The following is a 12,109-nucleotide window of genomic DNA, read 5'->3' as shown; positions in this document are numbered from 1 at the left end:
CTTTCTGTGTGCACAAGGGGAGTACTCAAAGCTAAGGAAACAATTGGTTTCATATCCTCCTGCATCTTACATTTTTGACATTTCAATATAGAATCCTTCTGTGAAGAAAAAGTAAACTGAGAAAAATCTCATTCTATATTTTTCAACAAAAAAGATTAGTGATTATGAACATGAAAGCAAATCACATTTTTACTCTGTTATTTAAAACTCCCATAGAAAGGGTTAGAGAATTTTAAAATAAATGTAGTATTATATTAGAAAGAAGGTAGTATATTTTAATTATTATCTTTAATTTTTGAATCTTTGAATAGCAATCTTTAATTATGACTTAATCAATGGTGAATTTATCATAATACTGCAGCCAAAGTCATATACACTTTCATTGTATATGAAAAGCAAGGAAATAAATAGATTGCAGGGCAAGTTTACTATCCTAGGAACACAAAATGATTTAAAATAATTTAGAAATGTATATTATATATACATACATAAATATATATTATATATAATGTACAAAAATAAAATATATAAATACTATGTATAAATATATGATATGTAATATATAATATTGAATAATATACAATATATAATTATATATAATACATAATATACATAGATAATATAAAATATATTATATTTTATATATGTATGAAATACATATAAAAACATAATATAAAATACATAATATATTATAAATTATATAATAAAATATATACTATAATGTATTATATACTATATAATTATATATTATATATTGTATTATGTATTATATATAATTATATATTATATTGAGTAATATATAATATATAATATATTTATTATATAAATAAATGGAAATACATGTAAATATATATTGTATTAAACATATAATATATGTTATATTATATTGAATCATATATTTATGAATATGATGTATAAATACATTTATATAATATATTTATATACATATTATATATTTATATATGTAGAACCCAAAACAATGCTTATAAATTAATGGGAATATATATACACACACACACACATGAACACACACAAATTTCTATACATACATATATATAAAATACCCACATGTACATATATATGTATATATGTATAATATATTATATAATAGAGTATATAATACATATATATGTGCATGTATGTTATATATAATACATGTGTATGTACATGTGTGTATTTATACATGTATTTTTTTCCTTCTGAAAATAGATCAATGAAAAACCTTGCAATACATTAAAAGAAAAAGTAACAGAAAGTATCAAAACTCCCGATTTTTTTCAGCTTGGTAACTACCTTAAGAGCAGTTTTGTGTATTAATGTGAAACATCAGTATTCATGACACATTAACAGCAGTCGTATTTGATGGTGGTAGGAATATACATCCATGCATCACTTAGCGACATTAACATGTTCTAAGAAATGTGTCATTAGGTAATTTCATTATTGTGTGTACATCATAGAGGGTACTCACACAAACCTAGGTGGCATAGTTTACTACATACCTAGGTTATATGGTATAGTCCATCATTCCTAGGCTACAAACCTATACAATATATTACTCTACTGAGTATTGTAGGCAATTGTAACACAATGGTATCTGTGCTATCTAAACATATCTGAACATAGAAACAGTAGGGTAAATATATGGAGTTATTACGTTATGGGAGCACTGTTGTACTGTGGTCTGCCTTTGACTGAAGTATCATTGTACAGCATGTGGCTATGTTTGTAAACTCTAATGAATATTTTCTTAACTGTCCCTGGTTAAAATATGTCACATTTATATTAATAAAGGCACGTTTTTATGATCTCATAATGTACAGATGGCAAATTTGCTAAATTTGTTCAATGTTAAAGGGCTTGAAACTTACAAATAATGGAATTAACTATGTAGTAAGTTATTGATTAATTTTAGTATTTCTAAGTACTATCAACATGATCTAATTTACTCAGAAAGATCATGATGCTCTGATAAATAATGATGGATTAGGAATACTACATGTTATTGTCCTGGAATACCATCACTTATAAATCATACTAATGAATAATTTCTGAACCAGCACCAGAATTACAAAAGTGGCATGGGCTGCCATTAAAATGAGTTATTAACAAATAAACTAAAGTGATAAATCAAATATAAAACTTGTACAAATATTCTTAGTAAAAATGGATCAATTAATTATTCTAGGATATCAAAGGACATATCTACCATTTTATTATTTTTCCAAGCATATTATTATTTTATTATTGTTAAAATATAGTATCAGTAAAATAATAATGTAATAGATAATCTTGCATATATTAAGATAATCAATACATATTGAATGAATGGATAACGTTTGACATTAAATAGTAGCTATTTTTCTTAAGAGAGCATCATACATTTCTAAGCACTTGTGTTAATATGAAATAAATTGAATGCCATTCCCTGCTATTAAAGCTACTAACATTTTAGGAAGCAGGTATATTACATTTTTCTCTATTTGAACTTTCTTCTAACAGGTGAATGGGGCAGTAGCAGTTCAAGTTAATGAAACTCTCTGCAGGTCTTTCCAAATGCTCCAGCATGTGGAGCAAATTAGTTGATTGTATAATTTCCCAAGCTGCAAAATGATGATACATCAAGAAATTTATGGATCAGTTAAAATTCAACAAGAAAGCATTTATTCAGTGACCACTTTGCACTGTCATTAGGGCCACAGTACTATGATGAATATAGTGGGGATTCCAGTCCTTAAGGAACTCGCAATCCGAGGAGTAGAAATAAATGAAATTGATAAAGTAGTGAATCCTGCGTAAATATGAAGGAAGGGCTCTGGGGAAAAACATGGAGAACTTTTAACTCTGCCCGAGGAAGGGTGAGCAGAGGAGGGATAGGCATCACTGAACAGGTGACACTGGATCTGAGTCTTGAAGGTGAACACCAATTTCCCAGGAAAGAGGGTTCCGTGTAGTCCAGGCAGTATGAGCAGCATGTGCAAGCATACTTTGGATAATTCCCAGGAAATCATAAAATACTGGAGCAGTAGAACATAGGATTCACAGAAGGGAACAGCTTCAGATTAGCTCCCATAGAAACTCTGATGTTTTATGATAAGTTTATAGAACAAAGCACCTATAGGCACCATGGAATCAAGAGTAACAGGAAGTGAGTAACAGGAAGTCCAGTTTTTAAAATTATAGATTACTTTGGAATCAGTGCAGAGGAGAAATTCAAGTGAGACAAAACTGATGGTAGAAAGATCATGAAGGAGACTCTTAAAGAGCATATTAGAGTCATTCAGTTGAGATGAGAAGGCAACAGTGGCAGGAAGGCAGTGACGGGAGTCAACAACAGACACGGTTTTTTGTTTTTTGTTTGTTTGTTTGCTTTGAGATGGAGTCTTGCTCTGCTGCCCAGGTTGGAGTGCAATGGCACGATCTCAGCTCCTCTGCCTCCTGGGTTTAAGCAATTCTCCTGCTTCAGCCTCCCATGTAGCTGGGACTACGGGCACACACCACCATGCCCAGCTAATTTTGTATTTTTAGTACAGACAGGGTTTCAGTATGTTGTCCAGGCTGGTCTCGAATTCCTGACCTCAGGTGATTTGCTCACCTCGGCCTCCCAAATTGCTGGGATTGCAGATATGAGCCACTGAGCCCAGTCCAGAGCACAGTTTTGAGAGGTACCACAACCCAGTGCACGAGAGGAGAAGGAACTTTTCATTATTGCTTTGTTTGTACTATAATACAATATTTGGAGAAGTGCATGGCAGAATACAAAGGACTATGGGTTACAACGCCTTCTTATAAGAAAACCAGTGAATTGCCACTAATAGTGAATTGGGGAGATAATACGATATTTAAGAAGTACTTGCTTTTTGTTAGATACTCCTTTATTCCTCACAAAACTCCCAGGAAGAAAATATGACTATTTTTACTTTCACAGATGAAGAAACTGAAGCTCAGAGAATTTAAATACCTTTCCTCAAATTATAGAGCCATCCAGGTCCCAGCTGGAGTTCTGTGGCTGGGAGAACACAAACGTGGTTGCAGAGTAAGACAAAGCCATTACATGTGTCATGAATAGTGATATTCATTAGAGCCAAAATGCCCTGTGAAATCAGAGAAGGTAGGCAGAGGTTAAAGAACAGGGAATTCCAGTGACATGGTGAGTGGGGCTAGAGCAAGAGAGGATACAGAAGAAAATGTAAGGGAGGGGTTTTTCTGCTGATTTTAGTTTTGTTTCTGTTTCGTTTACTTTTAAATACATGTCCTCACACAGGTCCCTTTGGTTCACCTGCAAACATCCCCTTTTCTTATCTTTTCCCCTCTGGTCTCCAATCTCGATCTCTCCACTGTCCCAGAAAAAAATTATCATCCTCTCTCCATATGCCTTTCCTTCTTTCTTTCTTTCTTTCCTTCCTTCCTTCCTTCCTTCCTTCCTTCCTTCCTTCCTTCCTTCCTTCCTTCCTTCCTTCCTTCCTTTTTCTTTCTTCTTTCTTTCTCTCTCTCTCTTTTTTCCCTCCTTCCTTCCTTCCTTTCTTTTCTTTCTTTCTCTCTCTCTCTTTTTCCCTCCTTCCTTCCTTCCTTTCTTTTCTTGTTCTCTTTCTTTCTTTTTCCTTCCTCCCTTCTTTCTTTCCTTCCTTCCTTCCTTCCTTCCTTCCTTCCTTCCTTCCTTCCTTCCTTCCTTCCTTCATTTCTTTTTTTTTTTTGAGATGGAATCTCCCTCTGTTGCCCAGGCTGTAGTGCAGTGGCATGATCTCAGTTGACTGCAGCCTCTGCTTCCCAGGTTCTAGCGCCAACATGCCCAGCTAATTTTTTGTATTTTTTAGTAGTTTAAAAAAATTGGTTTGTTTAAAAAATCTTCCCCCATATGGGAATATGGTTTAGGAATCCTAAATACATGAGTTACTTATTCCCTGAGGCACAGTATGTTGTTACAATGGAGAATGTAATTCAACATCAAAGTGAAATTTCACAATTGCTGAGAAAAATAATTTGACATGTGAAAAGCTTATATTTTTGCTAAGATCATCCTATTGCTTTGGACCATCTTTTTTTTTTTTTTTTCTAAAATGCAAAAGTGAGGCAATATGTAGCATATCATCTTTAACTGGGTTTAAGCTTTGCCAAGGAAAGTCAGAAATTTCATAGAAAAATAGACAGAGGCAAAAGAATGATCCAAATGCTTCTTAGAAACTTTACTGAGGTAATATATTACCTGACTGGATAACTTAGAAGCTTTTCAGGTGTTCACAAGTAGAGCTGTTTCTATACCAGACTAGAGTTTGCAGAGATGCTGTCGAATTTTATCTCTTAATGTTTGTCCACATGACTCTAGCAAAGTTGTTAAAGATAAGAGGCCTCAATTAGGAATCCTTAGACCTAGCACATCTCCTTAATACGGCAGAAAAAAGTAAAAAAGACTTTAAAGATGAAAATAGTGGTGAAAAGAAAAGGTGTGGGCAGTTATGCCCAAATAAAACCTAGATGAGCTGCTAATAAAAGTATTAGCTTTTTTGGCCCTTTGACTTTGTCCAAATCCTTTAAAAACGATGTCTCTCTCTCTGCTTCAGCAGAGCATACCAGATATAGTCTTCTAATCTGATGAATTACCATTTTTATTGCTCATTACTTCATACATCTAGTTCATTGGTTAAGTCACTTCCTAGCTTTGGTATAATTTCATCTGCTTGTGTTTAAAATAAAAATGCATTGGATTTGAATTATTCATTTACTCATTCCACAAATATTTACTAAAGTCTACTATGGCTTAAGCATTGAGGATGTTGGGAGAATACATCTTTTGTTCCAAAATAATCACACCCAAAAGTCAATACATTGGTCAATGGGTACAAAGTAACACTTAAAAAGGGGGAATAAGTCTTGATGTTCTATAACGCAGTAGGGTGACTGTGGTTAACAATACTGTATTGTCTATTTCAAAGTAGCTAGAAGAGAGGATGTTGAATGTTCTTACAACAAATAAATGAGGTGACGTGATATGTTAACTAGCCTAATTACATTTTTATACAATGTACACAGGTATCCAGACATCAATATGTGCAATTATTATGTGTCAATTAAAATCAAAAAGTCAATAAAAGGTGCCAGAGAAATAACAGATTAAAAAAATTTTGCTGTAACAGTAAGTAGACATTAACAAACATATTTTTGAAGCATTTGTTGTATTAACATAAAATAATACAAATCTTAATCAACTCAAAATTACCAAGTGTCCATGTTGTATCTGCCATATAATAAACAGAGGGCATATTTATATTTTGTATTAGTTTTTTTTAATGATCCCTAACCAATAGCATGTCAGTTTTAGAGAAACTCTCTGATTAAAGGGAGTTAATAGCAAATAAAACAAGCAGTAGAGCATTCAAGATGAAGTAAGCTTAATCCAAGGTTAATTTCAGATACTATTAATTTATCTCCCAATAACTCTTCCATGTAGTGGCAAAATGATGGCTTTTTCAGAGATTTTAATTTTCCTTTATTCTGAACCCAGACATTTGAGAATAGAAGGAATTTAGAAGAAAAAAATGGTGCTTTACATTAGTTGAAAAGCTTTGCCTGTACTAATGTACAACTCTAACATATAAGGGACATCGCTGCTGAATCCTTTCAAAGAAATTCCTAAAATGGCATGAAAGGAATCTGTGACCTCATTACAGCTCTATTCACGAAGGAGAAGAATTGTACACGAGGCCAGTCCATCTTGATCCCAGAAGGACACACAAAGACATCTCGTTAATAAGCACTGTTCCGTAAGGTGCCTCTAGAGATGCTCAGTGTGTATGTGTTTGTGTGTCTCTGTATTTTGGTCCCCATTTTTATCCCAAAATAAATATGGAAGCTTAAAAGATCGACTGTTTTTTTGATCACAGAATAGCTCTGCACAGGCATATCGTTTGGGTAAATTAGATCCGCAAACACAGTTTAGCTTTGCTGATGAAAATAATTTAAATAAAGAAGGTAACCATGCCTCACATGTTGATTCAACACCTTATAACATCTTTTTTTGTTTGTTTGTTTGAGACTAGTTCTTGCTCACAGGCTGGAGTGTAGTGGCATGATCATAGCTCACTGTAATCTTAAACTCCTGGGCTCCAGCCATCCTCCCACCTAAGCCTCCCAAGTATTTAGCACTACAGGTGTGTGCCACCACACCAGCCTAATTTTTAAATTTCTTTTGTGTAGAGACAGGATGTCACTATGTTCAGCTCAGGCTGGTTTCGATTCCTGGTCTCAACTGAATCTTCCACCTTGGCCTCCCAAAGTGCTGGGATTACAGGCATGAGCACTGCACCCAGCCAAATTTATAACATCTTCATTGGTCTCAGTTATTTAATGTCATATACATGTTTTTAGTTACATTTTTAAACACAGGGGCTTGATCTTTTTTATAGTGTAAATCGTGAAACACTGATGGTTTCATATTAAAGACAAAAGTTGTCAACAGGATAAAATAGTAATTGATTGGGCCATGCACCAGGAATGTTGGCACAGAACCAAATTTCCACTTAGCTTCAATGTAGTTTGAATTTATCAATTTCTTTATAAATCCCAATTAAAATACCTCCAAAGGTATCTTTTCTGAAGAAAACTTTCTTATGACACCCCATCTTCTTCCCTTCCGATGGGAAATGTAACCACGCGCATAAGGGTCTACAGGAAAGATTTCAGTGGCTAAAACAATAGTGATGTGGTTTGGCTGTGTCCCCACTCAAATCTCAATTTGAATCATATCTCCCAGAATTCCCACATGTTGTGGGAGGGACCCAGGGGGAGGGAATGGAATCATGGGGGCTGGTCATTCCCGTGCTATTCTTGTGACAGTGAATAAGTCTCAGAAGATCTGATGTGTTTATCAAGCGTTTCTGCTATTGCTTCTTCCTCATTTTTCTCTGGCTGCTGCCATGTAAGAAGTGCCTTTCACCTCCCGCCATGATTTGAGGCCTCCCCAGCCACGTGGAACTGTAAGTCCAATTAACCCCCTTTTTCTTCCCACTCTTGGGTATGTCTTAATCAGCAGCATGAAAACAAACAAATACAAATGGTTTATAAGGTCACTTAGGAGAAAAAAAAGGTCTTCTCCACAGTTCAAATAAAATGTTATTTATTAGTGGGAAAGAAGGTCATCTACATGTCTGAGCAGCAGGAGAAAAGACCTCAGCTATAAGCACTCCAACCACACACACGCACAACAAATTCTGTTATTCTGCCTAAAAATTCACCCATATCAAATTTTGTTGGGTGAATCATGCAACTTAGGAAGGAGAGACATTTAATACACTTTGGTAGCTGTGACATCAAGTTAATCTTATCGTAGTGTCACTACCAAATTACAACATCCCTTTGATCCTTTGTAAGGTGCAATCAGGACCCTGATTGGGTGGCAATCTGTGGGACAGGTAAGCAATGTATGCCATTTCTATACTTGTGAATGACTTTTGGCCTAAGGATCACTATGGGTCACTTCTGGGAGGAGAAGACCAAGCAGAAGGTACTGCTACAGCTTTTGTAGTCTTCCTCCATTTGCTTCCAAAATTTAATGTTTCAATGACTCAATCCTTCAACAAAGACTGAAGTCAGATTCTTCATTCAACCTAAGTATAAATGATCACCCTAAATTATTATTATTATTACTATTATTATTGAAGATGGCAAAGCAGCAGTCAACCAGGTATTTTCTATAAAGACAATTACTCTGGCTATTGGATGAAGCATGGATTGAATAGGACAAGAACAGAAATAAGATAATTCAGGGACTATCAGAGAAGAGTGGTGAGATGAGGAAGTGAGGAATGTGACTTGGACTTGGGGGATATTTTTACACGAAGAGAAGGGAAGGTATTAGGGCAGTGGCTGCACCATGGAATAATTTGAGGAACTTTTAAAAATTCTGAAGCCCGCGGTCCATCCTGAGAGGCGTTGATTTAATTTTCTGCAGTGAAGCCTGAGTACCAGTATCTCTTCACAGTGAGGGTTGAGACCTACGGGCTCAGAGTGAACTGTGAAGGACTGGATGGGCTAGACGTAGAAATTAAGATGAAGAATTTCTGACCATTTACAGAGAAAGAGAAGACTGGGAATCCAGATTTTTATGTGAACTGTCCTGATTTTTTGGTTTGGCAATTTCTTACTTATCATGCATACAAATTTGTGTAGGCCCAAAATAAATAATAAAATAAATGAACTAAGGTGGATCTGACAAGTAGATGACCAGGTGCAATTTCTGCCTTAAAATCAAGGCCATTGATCTCTAATCACGGATTTCAGACTCTCACAGAATGTAAAAGTAAACCTTTTTGGAAAACCTTAGAAACACATCCGTTAATTACTTCATACATCTCTAAGAATAAACGTGACCTGGTACATTTGGGACATTGCAATTTGAGGTGAATTTTTCTACTCTCTCTCACTCTCCCTCCTTCCTGTTCAGATTTAAATAACAAGATGCTTCCCAAGGAAGTACAGAAACCTTCCCAAGGCCATTGTTAAGTAGTAGAGCTAGGTCTTGAGCTCACACCTGATTAATTCTCCTCTGTGCTACTTCCCAATTTCCCAAACTTCATTTTCAACATGCTTTTCATGGAGGTGAGGGAGGAGGCAGAGGCAGGTGAGTTGTTATATAGTTTTCCTATTGAAAATATAACTTATGGGAAACTTTTCCAAATATGTACAAGTATTTCAACAAGCCTGCTATATTTCTAATAATATTTTTAAAAGTTGCATACAAGCAAGCAATCAATCTTGTAATAAAGTATCCCTTAGTCATTGCATACTATATACACAAACACACACACATACATATACTATGTAATAGGTGTTGTGAGATACCTATGTCTCTATTGATCTGTCTATCTATCCATCTATCTACCTATCTATGTTACATCCTCACAAACAGTGCTCATCCAAGTAAGTCTGAATTAGACAGAAGCTACAGGCTGACATATTTATATATAGTGAGAATCTACTTTCAGAATATCCCCTTCAAGAGAATTCATTAAGCATTAATATTATCAAACACCATACTGTTTTGTTTTAATGTAATATTTATGTTGGCATACACCAAGGGAGTAACTGTCACAAAATCTTAGTGTTTGAGCAGTCAATTAATTGATTTAATTCTGTTAATTAATTCACATATGTAGTCATTTTTATCCTGTGAGTTATTACACAATTTTCTCTAAGCCTGGACTAATTTGGGGAGGGGAAAGAAGTTGATATTTTTCTGTAATAATTTTGGACTACAAATACTATACTTATACCAGAGTACCAGTCATATTTCATTCATTTGATTTCCATAGATTTTTAGATAAATCTTATTTTCAGAACCATATAACTGTAGACTTTCTCCTCTCTCTTTGAATGACTATAATCTTAATTTGAGCTTATCATATAACCATATCATATAAACAAGAAAATGAAGTAGTCTTCAGGAGTTGTAGATGCCAAAATATAAACATATGCTTCTAAGTAGAAAAGACAAAAGTCATCTCTGACACACGAATTTAATTGTTCAGACCATATTCCATTCTCAGTAATCCACTGGAATGAATATACATCCGTAGTTACGATTCAAAAGTGTCAGTAAGCATGTATTGGAGGTTTTACATACCTGTTCCAGGTAGGATCATCAAACCAATACAATGTGTCCAGAACTGTGCTGTTTGTTGAACTTTCCTTCTAGAAAGAGACCAGGTGCCACGCCACAGCAAAAGCTAAAAATGAAACAGGGAAGGGATAAGTTTAAAATAAGATAAAAGAACAAGTAGTACACTCAGATCACTGAATTGTGAGATGGAATATTAATTACATGATGGTTTTCAAAAATGGAGATTTATCCCAGCATTTCCTAATATACTTCATCAAGGAATTCTTTTATTCTATGACACCTGTTGGTGTCCCACTGAGGGAGCGATCCACAGCAGTTACTGGGGAGACAATGAGACACTGTAACCTCCTTTTCAACACAGATGCCTCAGCTTATGGTTTCTGCCATATGGTCACCTGCCCTCAGTTTGAAACTTCCAATAATTGGCAGTATTTTATAAGCTTCCCCCACAAATATGTACACATAACATACATACATTTATATTATTAGGTTCATACAAAGCTGCTATGGTTTCGTATAGAAAGACTGTCCTTTTCAAAACTCATACTGAAATGTAATTGCCAGTGTCACAGTAGTAAGAGGTGGGACCGTTAAGCGGTGATTAAGCTATGAGGGCTGTGACCTCATGGGTGGGAGAATGCTGTTACAAAACATTGAGTATCTCCCTTCTCCCTCTTTTCCTCTTTTGCTTTTCTGCCTTCTGCCATGTGAAGACACACATTTTTCTGCTTTGTGGTGACTCAGCAAGAAGGCCAGATACGGGTGCCTTGATCTTAGACTTCCCAGTCCCCAGAATTACAAGGCAATACATGTCTGTTGATTGTGAATTACCCAGTCTGTGGTATTTTGTTAGAGCAGCACAAAAAGAGACACAAATAGTATGAGTTCCCCCTAATGTTTTATAGCAAGTAATTTAAGAATCACTCACTTTACCGATTCAACTTATTTCATAGCAACAAGTATTTGACATTCACTCATCATTTCGATCAATATTTACAAAGCAAATAATATAAAGCAGGTATTGGGTTGAAATACTAAGTAGAGGCTTGGTCTTCTTCTCGAAAAGCCAAGTCTAATGAGGGAAAGAGGCCAAGTTAGATGTAGATCACTCCCATCTAGGATGTGGAAAGCTAAATCACTGCCAGTTCAAGGTGCAGAGAGATAAGAAGGCGATGTCACAGAGCAGAGGGTCTTTAACCTGAGTCTTATATGCAGTGTAGGAGAGTGATGGACAGACAAAGGGAAATGGGATGGGGAGGGAGGAGAAACAGATCTAGCTGTCATGCTCCCCTGCAGGAGGCTGTGAGGGGGAATGGCATGTTCCGAAAGCTGCCCCAATGGGGGCTCATAACGAGATGAGGAAAATCAAACTTACACGCACGATGTGGCAGAACATCCTTTTATAGATGGAAAAGACTGCAAATCAGACTAACGGCACAAATGAAAGCATACACCCCAAGAAGTTTCAGAATTTGAAACTCGTTCCAAAATCCTTTG

General features: G+C 35.4%; 1 protein-coding gene across 4 annotated transcripts in view; it reads right to left on the bottom strand.

Annotated features, from left to right (window-relative positions):
* Window positions 1-12,109, bottom strand: part of CHRM3 (cholinergic receptor muscarinic 3) — a 519,207-nt gene that overhangs the window by 228,288 nt on the left and 278,810 nt on the right. For all 4 annotated transcript variants that reach the window (XM_031659808.1, XM_017953451.3, XM_017953441.3 and 1 more), the window contains one exon: window positions 10,616-10,718. The gene's annotated coding sequence lies outside the window, so the exon portion shown is untranslated. The remainder of the gene's footprint in view (window positions 1-10,615; window positions 10,719-12,109) is intronic.

This window comes from Papio anubis, chromosome 1 (assembly GCF_008728515.1).
Source record: "Papio anubis isolate 15944 chromosome 1, Panubis1.0, whole genome shotgun sequence".
In the NCBI taxonomy this organism is placed as follows: Eukaryota; Metazoa; Chordata; class Mammalia; order Primates; family Cercopithecidae; genus Papio; species Papio anubis.
Note: the sequence above shows the minus strand (reverse complement) of the source record. Positions and strands in the feature narration are given on the sequence as shown.